Source organism: Hoplias malabaricus, chromosome 18 (assembly GCF_029633855.1).
Source record: "Hoplias malabaricus isolate fHopMal1 chromosome 18, fHopMal1.hap1, whole genome shotgun sequence".
Classification (NCBI taxonomy): Eukaryota; Metazoa; Chordata; class Actinopteri; order Characiformes; family Erythrinidae; genus Hoplias; species Hoplias malabaricus.
Window position 1 is genome coordinate 18,336,304 of NC_089817.1, and position 12,392 is coordinate 18,348,695.

A 12,392-nucleotide genomic window follows, 5' to 3' on the forward strand; every position below is an offset into this window, starting at 1 on the left:
AGCATAAAACATGCAAAGAAGGTGTTTGCTCCTGAAGAGGTGTCTTCTGCCTATTGTAATTTTACATCACGTGGATAGGCACGTTGCTGACTACAGGGAAAGGTTGCTAGCACTTCCCCTCAGTAAGATAACTTGATCCGAATTGGTGTAAGGTCGGACATGACATGTCACATGAATAGTTAGAGAAGATCCACTAGATTGTACAGGTTGAAGTACGGGATACTGTCCTGTGAATCCAGACATGATCTTTCCCACCATACTGGTATAATACATAAATGCTATAACACATCTTCCCAATATAAACAAAATAAGAAGAAACAAAAGTAACAACATACCCATTCTAACCAACACAGCTTTCCATTGGCCTGAAAATAGCCAAGACAACCATCCCTCTCCAGGGATTCCTCCCTTTGTGTTGGCCACATGTTCATCTCTCAGATCCTTTAATTATGTCATAAATTTAGTGAAATTACCATCTTCAGCAGTGTTCATAGGGATGTAAGTACAACACTCTTCTCCAAACAGAACACAAACACCATCATCTGGAGCTCACATAGTATCAATAGAAGTTGAATCTAACTGCTGGCCCAAAGAAGCCAGAGCACCAACAGTGACATTCACAAATCTTTGCTGGTTGTACCAAATATAATTAATCCAATGGGCATTCTTATAAGTCTGATGCCATGGAAAAAAGGCTACACAAATGTCAATACTAGACTGAGACATTACCATATGTTCAGCTGGTATGTCAGTTGGCACTCCAGAATACGTTAAAGTAGGTTTTGAAAATACAGTCTTTACCTGCGAACCAAGATGATGATATATCTCGCTTGTTCCGAGCTGTCGATAGATGCACAGGTAATAGTGCAACCTGACCTGATAAAGTAACTGGAGCACAACATTCTTTCCAGGTAGGAGCTAAAGATTAAGCTATTTGTTTACCATCATCCCAAATCCAAAATATATCAGCCACTGGTACTGTACCCTTACCCAAGTCTATGTTCAGTAACTTTGTGTTACTGTCCAGATACCAACCTGTACTATTTAGCTTTCTTCTGCATCTGTGAAATATTCCTCTCTCAATTGGGACAAAATGTTGACAGAAACAATATGGATATGGCCATCCATCATCCTGCACCATAGGTGGAGGATGAGTGAATGGCCTGTATAATGTTGAACAATTGTGAGCCCGTTCAGGATTGTAGTTAACATCCATGCTCCACAATAAGCAGATTAATGGGCATAATGTAGACTTGTTTATACATTCAGCTAAACCTCCCAATGGAATAATTTTTGGGGACCCTTTTTTAGAGTAACATGCTATGCAATCATTGTCCTGTTAGCACGTACAATTCTAGGGCTTCCCATTTGTGCATGACTTCTCTGTGCGAGTGATTAAGGTGTATACTCTCATAGCACATCAGCGAGTCACAATGTGCGCTAACAGTGAAAATCCCACGGCTTGAACATTGTGAATTTTTTTGAGTTCCAGCTGAGTGGAACTTGCCCTTTATGTCTGAAATTGTATGATTAGCTCCTAAATTCTGATACTTCACAAAATAATCTTGCTCTATCTTGGACTGATGTAGGTGATGTCCCACTATCAGTGCCAGGGCACAACGTATCTTATGAGACTGTTGTCTTTGGTTTTGTTGAAGCTGGATTGACACAATTTGGGATTTGAGTACAATTTGATATACCTGGCTTATGTAAGCATGTCATTGACCTCGTGTACTTATTATTTCCTCTCAGCAATGTCCATTCATTAAGCACATTGTATTCTCCTGGTGAAAAACGTGATGTCCCCATACATACCTGTTGACTACTTATTGGACAGTAGTGTTCACAAACTAATCTTCCTGATGTGTTCCAAGTCTGCCGTACTGCAGAATATTCTACAGGTAAGGTTACTGCTCGCTTCTCACGTTTAAGTGAAATTAGAACTGGACCTGTGTCATTTATTCTGACCTGCATGAATGTGTTTAGTGATGTGAACACATGTGTATCATTCAAGTTACCTTGTGGGTCATTACCTGTGTAAGAAATACCTGCAGACAGAATGATTATCACAATGATGCTGGACAACATTAACAATACACAAGTGGTTCCCCTCAGTCCACAAAGTCCAGGATGTCTAAATGCATGCCAACCAGGCATAATGTCAAGTTATTCAGTCAGAGTTAATTAGTTGTCCTGTTACTTTGTTACTGCAGTAGAAGCGGCGCTTGGCTCACACCTCAAACTGAGTTAAATTAAAATGAGTCTGGATGACTGTTTACCAGCTTTTGCCTAGACTCATAACATCAATCAGTCAGAGTCATCAGCTGATGGATTTGTAGATCTAGTGACGCTCCTAGTTACTGGTCTTTGTACTCCACTCGGACCTGGCTTGATGACGTCTGGTGCTGGCGTTGTCTGGTCCCTTGCTTCTGCTCCTGTGTCTGTGCTTTGTTGTTGCACAGTGGGTGTAGCTGATGGGAGTGGTCAGATCTGGAGCTCTGGAACAATGATTAAGGTGAATCCGGACTTTTCGTTCTTTTACCTTTACAGCTGTTGGAGTAGCTAGAATCATTTCAAATGGTCCTTCCCGTCTGGGCTCAGTCCAGCCTCTCTTGAAAGTTATGACGTAGACGTAGTCCCGGGGGGCACTTCCTTCAGTCCTTCATCAGCAATAGTCAAGGTCCTCTCTCCGGTGGCTCCTGTCACCTGAGTGAAATTTTCTCTGTGGATTTATGTCAGACATTTGACATATTCTTGTAGTTCTTTTTGCAATTGTTCAAGGTTGGGGCCACGGGAGGGTCCCCTCAAGTATGTTACTGGCATTGGTTGACCAGTTAATATCTCGAGGCGTTAGGTGAGTGACTATGTTGGTTGACATTCTCATGCTCATCAATGCTAAAGGCAGTGCATCTAACCAATTTATTTTCTGTTTACTGTCTGCCATAATCTTTGCACGAATTATTCCATTTTGCCTTTCTACTCTGCCTTGTGACTGAGGATGATAAACACACCCTAGTCTGTGTTTGATTCTCAGTGCTTGTGAGATTTTCTGAATCACTTTGTTCGCAAAGTGTTGAACATTGTCTGAACTTATTTTATCAGGTATTGCAAATCTAGGTATGACTTCTCTAAGGAGAAATCTAGTGCTGCATCTGCTGTTTCCCTAGTTGTAGCCTGAGCCTCTGTCCACCGACTGAAAATGCCAACGTTCACAATTATGTATGTATAATTCCCCACAGGTTTCCCATGTCCATATAATCCATCATCACATGCCTAAATGGTCCATCTGGGACAGGAATATGACCTAAAGGTGCAGTCATAGATTTTCTGTAGTTATTAGTGATGGGAATTTCGGCTTTTTTTGGGGAGCCGGCTCTTTTGCTACATCAGTTGTGAAAAGCGCTATATAAATAAATTTGATTTGATTAGATTTTGGCTCGGCTCTTCATAAAGAGTCAGCTCTTTCGGCTCCTAAATGGCTCTTTGTTTTACCACTTATTTCCACTAGTACAGAACAATATTACCTACATTTTACATGACTATATAGACAATATATTATTGTTCAATATAAAAATAATAAATAGTGTTGCATTGGCCAATTGTTTTTATGGCTGTCTTGTAATAACTCACTGATTGCACTCACACATTCAATTGTATAAATAACTGGATTTTTATTTAAACATCTTAATAAAAAATCACTTGTAAACTCTGAAGTATAGACAATGGAACCCAAAAGGTAGGTATTACAAAATAGCTTATTAAATTAAATAATCATCCATTTCTGGGTAATAAAATAAACAAATACTCTGCAAAGTGCAAAACAGCAGCATTCAACGGTACTGATTAAAACAACCACAACTGTCAGCAAACATTTAACTCATTTAACATTTTCTTCAACTATTTTTGGAAGGCAGATTGGCATTTTTTCCCTCCAGCTCTCCCTTTTTACTTTCCTCCTGTTTGCCATGTGCGAGCACTGCACACACCACCAAGCAGGGAGAGGAGGGGTGGATGCCACCCACCCCTCCCTGCTTGGTGGTATAACCCTTCGCTGATTGGTACCTTTGCTTTTTGTTCTCTGATTGGTTGAATGACAAGCCTTAGAAAAAACTGGCTCGGTCTTAGACGGGAACCGGCTCTCATCGTTCACTTACAAGAGCCGGTTCTTTGAACCGGTTCATTCGCGACCGACACATCACTAGTAGTTATATTCTACACACACAGCGGAGTTAGTAAGACATGATCTACTGTTGGAACCAAATAAGGAGACCATCAATCTTGCTTTATCTGCTTTATCACTTCCTTTCTATGCACATAATATTGTGCATGCGCCTCTTGTATTAGAATGTTCAGCAGTGTTAGTGGAGCTTCAAACTGACCATTTGGTCCATACAAAATGTCATGAATATTTGAGGTCCCCCTTTTCAGCCAGTTATCTTTCTCAAATAAGCTTGCTTGTTCCTGTGCCTCCATCTTTCCTACTTCATCGAAAATTTTCTGCTGTCTTGCTCTAGCATGCTCTTCTGCTTCTATCACTACCTCTCCTGTTATTCTCCTTGGCACTCCTTCTGTATTAGTACACAAAGATGCTCTAGGCCAAGAGTCATGGTTTAGCCCGCCCTCAGCTGCTCGTGCTGAGGCTGTTGGCTTTGCAGCTGTTAGCAGACCCCTGTTAATGGTGTTTGCTAAAAAAAACATAATTTCTCTGCTCTATTTGGCTTTGTTGTCTCAAATCTGTCATAGACAGGCCTGTGTTTTCACGCACTTCAACTTCTACTGGTGTCATGACAGGGCTATTTGGTGATTTCAGACAATAGTTTAGTTCTTCTACTCTCTCTGGAGAACAGGCACTTTCAGAATAGGAATGCTGTTCAGTGGGATAAATTCTTATACCTCAGCATTCTTAATTTCAGCATTCTGCCATCCTGCTTCTGACAAAACAGGATATATACCTGCACTCTTTATTTCAGGGGCATACGGTGGAGGTCTATCTTTAACTCCATGTCTTCCTTCGTCACTGTCTCATCTTTTTCAGGGGCTTCCCTTTCTTTCTCCTGTACATTTTCTCTCATGGGTTCCTGTCTGTACTCCTGCTCTTTTTCTCTGACTTTTATTGCATGAATTTCAAAAGCTTGTATTATAGCTAAGCAACATATTTTTTTCTCTTCCTGGGCCTTAGTTCTAGTAATTTTCATTTCCACTATTTCTCTCACCTCCTATGTTAAATTTATCCTATATTTCCCTTTTATTTTAGATCATTTTAATTTTATCTCAGCTGTGCTTTCATACAACTCCACACCCATTGGAAAAACCAGTTCAAACGCACACAATCTCAGGAGCTCCAAACCCCTGCACAGCACTATACATCAATATTTTTCATACATTTATATTTTTATTTTTTGTCCAAATAACTATTATTTTCTATTTAAACCAAATCAACACGGCTTTTATCAGTACGTCACAAATCAAAATCCTGCAATCTCTCTCTTTTTCAAGAGTGAAACTTAGGCCTTACACACTTGTCAGAGGAGACCCCCCAATCAAAGTGTAAAATCTCAAAGCTTCAGAAAAATTGAGAGAAACTTAGACCCGTGATCTCTTTTTTCTCCCAATAAAAGCCAACATATGGAGATTTCAAATGTTCTCCTTTTCTCCAATACTAATTTTACCTTTAATTCCCATAATTACACCTTACAGTTTCCCCAGTGTACCCTATTAATTATTTCTTTTTTCCTATTATATCCTTTTTTTCCCATATATCCTTTTTCCTATTTTCAGCATCTAAAAACGTCTTTCTGGAGCTAATTTTCTATTTTTTTCTTAATTTATGGTTTCCCAGAAATACTTTTTATTTATTTATTTATTTATTTAAAAACGTCTTCTGTCAAGGCTCATTTCCATTACATATAAACAAATTCCTCTTAATTTTGAGGTTCATGAAATAATTTACACTAACTGTCCTTGAACGAAGCTCATAAAATTTACCATTACAAATTTCTTTCCCTATTAATTTCTAAATCTCTCATTCTTCATCACATTTTCCCACTTTCTTTAAACACACCCACAGAAAATGTATGGCTTCAAGGGAGAGACCAGTTCTGCCCACACACTCATAATGGACCAAAGAAGGGAGGGGGGTGATCATTCCCCCGCCTGCACTCGGCACTCACAAACATAACTCTTTCAGCTGACCATACACATACACATACACACACATAGTTACAGACAATGACGCACACATATACACAGCAAAACACTCCTTTTTTCCTTAACTCACTAAGCACACACACATATACACGTCATCCAACAACCCCCAACAGCGCTTACACACACATTACTTTCAATATTTAACACAATTCTCATAGTCGACTCATTCACACTTTAACAGCATGCTTTTTATTTTCTACCTCTACTTATTTTCTTATACCTTTATTATTAATTTATGCTACCTTATGAGGTGTAATAATTCAAAGAGAGGCAACATCAATACAGTGTTCGTCAACAAAGTTTTGAGTGGGCACCCCTAATTAAATCTCCATATCACACCTCAGTTTCTCATCAAACTGACCTAAAAAATCACCTAGTGAATTTTTTTAGGGTTTACGGCTGGGCTACTCCCGCCTCAACAAGAGGGCATAATCCAAATCTGCGGCATCCTCTCTTTATTTAACTCACTATTATCTCATTTACTTTTATTCCATTTTTCCTCTTTTATTATTACTCTTTTATTACCTCTTCTATTTTCCTTATATTCCTTCACTTTTAACCTTAAATAAATTTTAACCAAATGCCACTGGTAGCATTTTCTTACTTAACCATAGACAAACTAACACACAACACTTAACTCTTGGTACCTTCCATGCGCATTTTTCTCTCTTTCTGTGCACTTTCTGTTATTACTTTTTATTCAGCCAAAGAATTTTTACGTATTTTATTCTTTTTATGTTTTGTGGCCTTTGTTTTAGCTTTTCAAAGGACCAACAACTGTATTTTTAATTTCTGGCTTTTTATTTGGCTGGTTTTTCTAACTGTTACTCCTTTTTTCTGGGTTTTTCAAAAGGTTTTTTTTAATCATTCCTCTCTTCCAACAAGCCTTCTTCACATATGAAATCACAACACCACTACATTACAACTTTTTGTGGGAGAGAGACACAAACTCATCAATGGGCAGAATTTATATGAAAAAAGGCTCTGCTTACCCATTTTAAGGTGCATGCTATGATGAGGTTGGTTCTCTCACCCCCAAAATGCTGAGTCATAAATTCAAGTGTCTTTCTATATATAAGACTCTTTTGTTTAAAACAAGCACATGTTTCTATATTATTTGTTTGTGACAGTCATATGTCAGTCATATGTCTCTATATTCTTTGTTTCTCACAACCACATGTCTCTATATTGTTTGTGTGTGAGGAAACTCCCATGCCTGACCTAATGTCCCATGCCTGACCTAATGAATAAGTGGATTCATATGTTTTTCACATGCTCAATCTCCATCTCCATCAGCACGGTGGATTGTGTTCACTGACAATACTTTCTGGAAGTATTCCTAAGCGCATTCTGTTATTTCCTTGACAGTGGCATTCCTGTTTGAGGTGCAGTGACGTTTAAGGGCCCAGTGATCACAAGCATCCAGTAGAGTTTTACGCCCTTGACACTTAGGCACAGCAATTGTTCCAGATTCTCTGAATCTTTTGATGATATTATGCACGGTTGATGATGATTACTTAAAAGTCTTTGCTATTGTACGCTGGGTAACACCATTCTGGTATTGCTGCACTATTTTTCTGTGCAACAATGGTGGAATTGGTGATCCTCTTACCATCTTGGCTTCAGAGAGACACTGACATTCTGAGAAGCTCTTTTTATACGCAATCATGTTGTCAATTGACCTAATTAGTGCTAATTGGTCTTCCAGTTGTTCGTTATATGCTCAATTTCCATTTTCCAGCCACTTATTGCTACTTGTCCCAACTTTTTTGGGATTTGTTGACACTGTGAAATTTTGAATCAACATATTTTTTCTTTAAAATGTTACATTACATACTCAGATTAAACTTTTGATGTGTCATCTATGTTCTATTACGAATAAAATATTGACATTTGCCATCTCCACATCATTGCATTCAGTTTTTATTGACAATTTGTTTAGTGTCCCAACTTTTTTGGAATCCGGTTTGTACATTCAGACATTGTCAGAAATGTAATTTAGGCCAAATAAGAAAACGCTTAAAATACAAAAATAAATATTTCACCAGTAGGTTTGGAAAAGTAAATAAAAAAAGAAAAAGATAAAAAAAAGAGTTTCTAAATGGCAGATGGGTACTTTACAACAGTTTGAGTTTCCTCAAATGTGTGGAAGTACACATTTGACACTTAGGCTCAGATTCATGGCATACATCAGTTCCATCAACAGTTTGCAAGCCTCTGCTTTGTTGTCACATTTTTGTCAATACCTGTCAGGACTGAGGCGGACTGACGGAGGTGGACACACTTCCTAAAACACAATGACTTTTTATTTACAACACAAGATAGCAATACACAGACAGACTAAGATAACAAGACAGAATTCTTTAACAAAGAGAGGCCTAGACAGAGAGACTTCAACAGGATGACCTGGACAGGGAGGCTTAGACAGATAGAGAGGGAACTGAACAGACAGAGAAACCTAGATAGAGGGAGGCTAAACCGACAGAAAAAGCTAAACAGATTAAACTAGAACAAAGAAATAAACAGAGTAAACCTGGACATGGACAGCTAAACAGAGTAAAGACACAAACAGACATGAGACAAGAGCGATACAAAGACTGATTCAAGGGAATGAATGAGTGACAGACAGACAGACAGAGGAATGTCCAACACACAGACAAGGGACACCTGGAACAGACAAGACAGGGCCAGGGCGTGACAATATCTCACTGCCCTCAAAAATGATGGAAATATCAGCTGTATCCTCATCTCTGGCAGCCCAGACAACAAAGATCTTCAGGATGTGCAGTGTAGTGAAAGAATGCTCAAGTGTAATCAAGTGTAATGCTCAGTTGTACTCCTTGTTGAATTCCAGCTCTATAATTAAACAGATAGAGATAATGTACATATTTTTTAACTTAAATATACTTTCTTCAAAAATATTTAATGAAGAACTGTAAACTGCAAATTCATTAACTACAGAACTTCAAATGTGGCCAGATTATCGGGTTATAGTATAAATGGTTATACAAATGATTATGCTACAAGTGATGATAAAAATCTCATCTAAATAACTAAAATTAACCTCCTATCTGCTTTTCTCCATGCTCACCTGCATTTTTTCACTGCCCCCCTAAATTTCTTACTGCAGTCCATCTTTACATAATTACATAAAGAAAATGAATTAGTTCATAAAAATTTAACTAACTTCACAGCTCCAAAAATAAACTACTTCACATGCTTTTGTTTATTTTTTCTCTCAGTAAATAGGCTTCTATTGCTTTCAATATAACCTCCCTCACCCCATTAATCACTAGCCCAAAATCACTGCTACTCCCTAACAAAGAATTAGTGTATGTGGAATTATATATTTAAAACATTACATTACACCAAAAACCAGCACTGAGATTGAGAATGTATTGTGGACAAATCCATCATGCGTGTTCGTTGATGCAAATAATTGGAACAGAAGAGGTTAAAACAGAGTTTGATTGAACAATCAAAACAGTTTTTATTATACGGAATTCCAGGGAGAACAGTACATTCAATACATTTAGCCTTTTACCTCCTCTTCTCCGAAGACCTCGCTTACTGACTCCTCTTCTTATACTATGTTCTGTCTGACTTTTAAGCAAGGTGTCTGTTTGTGATTGGACCTCAATTTGTGCGCATCAGCGTTGCTAGGCGGTTGCTATGTGTGTACAACTGTTTTTCTGTCTGGATATGTAAGTGTTATTGAACATTCTGTTTTGCTTTAGCTGATCCATCTGATTAGCAGTGCGCTAATGTGTGTTGCTGCTTTTTTTACACTTACTCATATTGCCTAAGCTTTGCAAGATTGCTCAAGATTAACTGTCTACATATGCAGATCATATTGATTGCTATGAACCCCTGACCTTCCTGTTTTGACTACTGTCCTGCACGTAGTCATGTTGCCTAAATCTTGCAGGGTTGTCAACTAAAGCCAAACCATACAATTACTTTTATTAATAATATTTTCCACAGTATCTTAAGCTACTTATTACTTCGTCTTCTTAATATGCTTAAGCAGTTTTATTTCTTATACTGAGGTATGCGGTTCTGTGTAACATAAAAACCCACAAAAATGCTCACACCTTCGCCATCAACCCACATAATTACTCAAATTAAAATATTCATTTATGAGCGATTGTCACGTCATTTAAATATTTTCTATGTTAGAGGGAAAAAATGAGCTAAATATAGTTAAACAGGTTAGCCTAGCTAAAGTTTGTCATTTGGAGAAAAAAAATGGTTCAATATTTAACATATAGAAGTTGATAAAATAACATACATAACATTAACGATGTTAACTACATTTGGGCGATACAAAAATACATATGTATCCAAAAATATAAGATTAAAAAGAAATACTTTCGGGATGAAGCTGTTCCCTGAAGCTGATGAGAGCTGCTTGCACGCCAAGGTCACAGAAACGAGCGCGAATCTTCATTGTCTTCTTCTTCTGTGTTTTTTACAGCGGTTCGCTTCTGCCACCTTCCGTTGTCTCATTCAGAGTTAATTCATTTTAAAGCTGTCGTTCCAGTCCAGTCATCTTCAAAAACCTAAATAACAATTTCCTCCCTTCAGCACGACACTGTCTCCTTATTAACCCTATTTATCATAATCATTTCTGTCGTTCGTGTCCCAGTCATTATATCAATATTCTAAAGTATTACAATATTAACAAAGCTTACCTATAACTGTATGGCATTTAACAAGTTAAAATAAGGATTCTATTTATTTAACATTTTTTACATCGTTTTCGGGACAGTTACCAGTATTCTCTTTTATTTTTAGATGTGGGCCACATGTGATTAATATGCAGTATTTAATAAAATGTTCTGATCAGTGTAGTGTGCTAACTGCAATGGCAATCACCTCGCCAGCCAACAGTGAGAACGTGCAGCCAGAATTGGGCCAGATTCAGGGTGATGCATTCACGCCGAGACGGCAGCCAGCCACAGTGCCAACGTGCAGCCGGAACTGGGCCACATGCAGGGCCACAGCCAGCCGACAGTGGCAATGTGCAGCCAGAATTGGGCCAGACGCGGCGTGCCGCATTCACGCCGAGACGGCAGCCAGCCGACAGTGCTGGAATTGGGCCAGATACCAGGTGCCGCATTCAGGCTGAGACGGCAACCAGCCGACAGTGCCAATGTGTATCCAGAATTGGGCCAGATGTGGCGTGCCACATTTACGCCTAGATGGCAGCCAGCTGACAGTGCCAAGCCTGAGCCAGAATCGGCCCAGATCTATCTTGCTAGCTGGGTTGCTATCTGGGATATTCTTACCACTAGGTCAGCTGTGTAACAGTGAGAGCGACTCAAAACCGAGGAGCCATATATGATCAATTGTTCTGAAGGCCTTTTCAAACCGAATGCGATTTTTTCACACGTAAAAAACGAATGCAATTTTTAATGTAATGTAACGACACCATGTCTGACACGTTTTTTTTGTCTCAGCGCTCTAAAATCAGGGGAAGAAACTGAAAGATGAGGAATAAATGAATTTACTGAGTAGTAACAATTATGAATTTAACATTTTATTTTAACACCGCTAAAAAAGACACAATGATTTTCCCCGTCTCCCAAAAAAAAAACAAAAAAAACAAAAAAACGCGAGCAGACACAACAATCTGTAGTGAGAATGAAGAACGATGATGATTTAGTAAAGTTATACTTTCATACAGGTTTCACGAATAAAGAAATACTCTTTTGTCTTTTGGCATATCAGGACCAGATTATTACTAATATTAGAACGCTGAAACGGTTGTGCAAATAACTGTGTTTATTCAGACGAAAGAACCCGACTGACTTCGAGGAAATTTTCTCTTTTTTGAAGGAGAAATTGCAGGCAGTGGTAGTTTACAAGGATATCGATGGTTATATCTGCCATTCAAAGAGGATATGTAGTTTCACAGAAAAACAATAAGAATGATCATGGAATTAATCTCTCCAGAGGGAGTGAAATGGACTCGTATGTGGACACGCATATGGACTCGTACGATAAAATAAAGCCTTAAATAAAATACGATAAATAAAGCCTTATGGTATCGCAGTCAATGGTTGCATTGACGGATTTATTCGTCATGTCATGTGGATGGAAGCATACAATACAAACAAATTTTGGAGATGTGTTTGTATGTTAGTGTTGTGATTTTTTATTTTACATGGCGTTTATTCTAA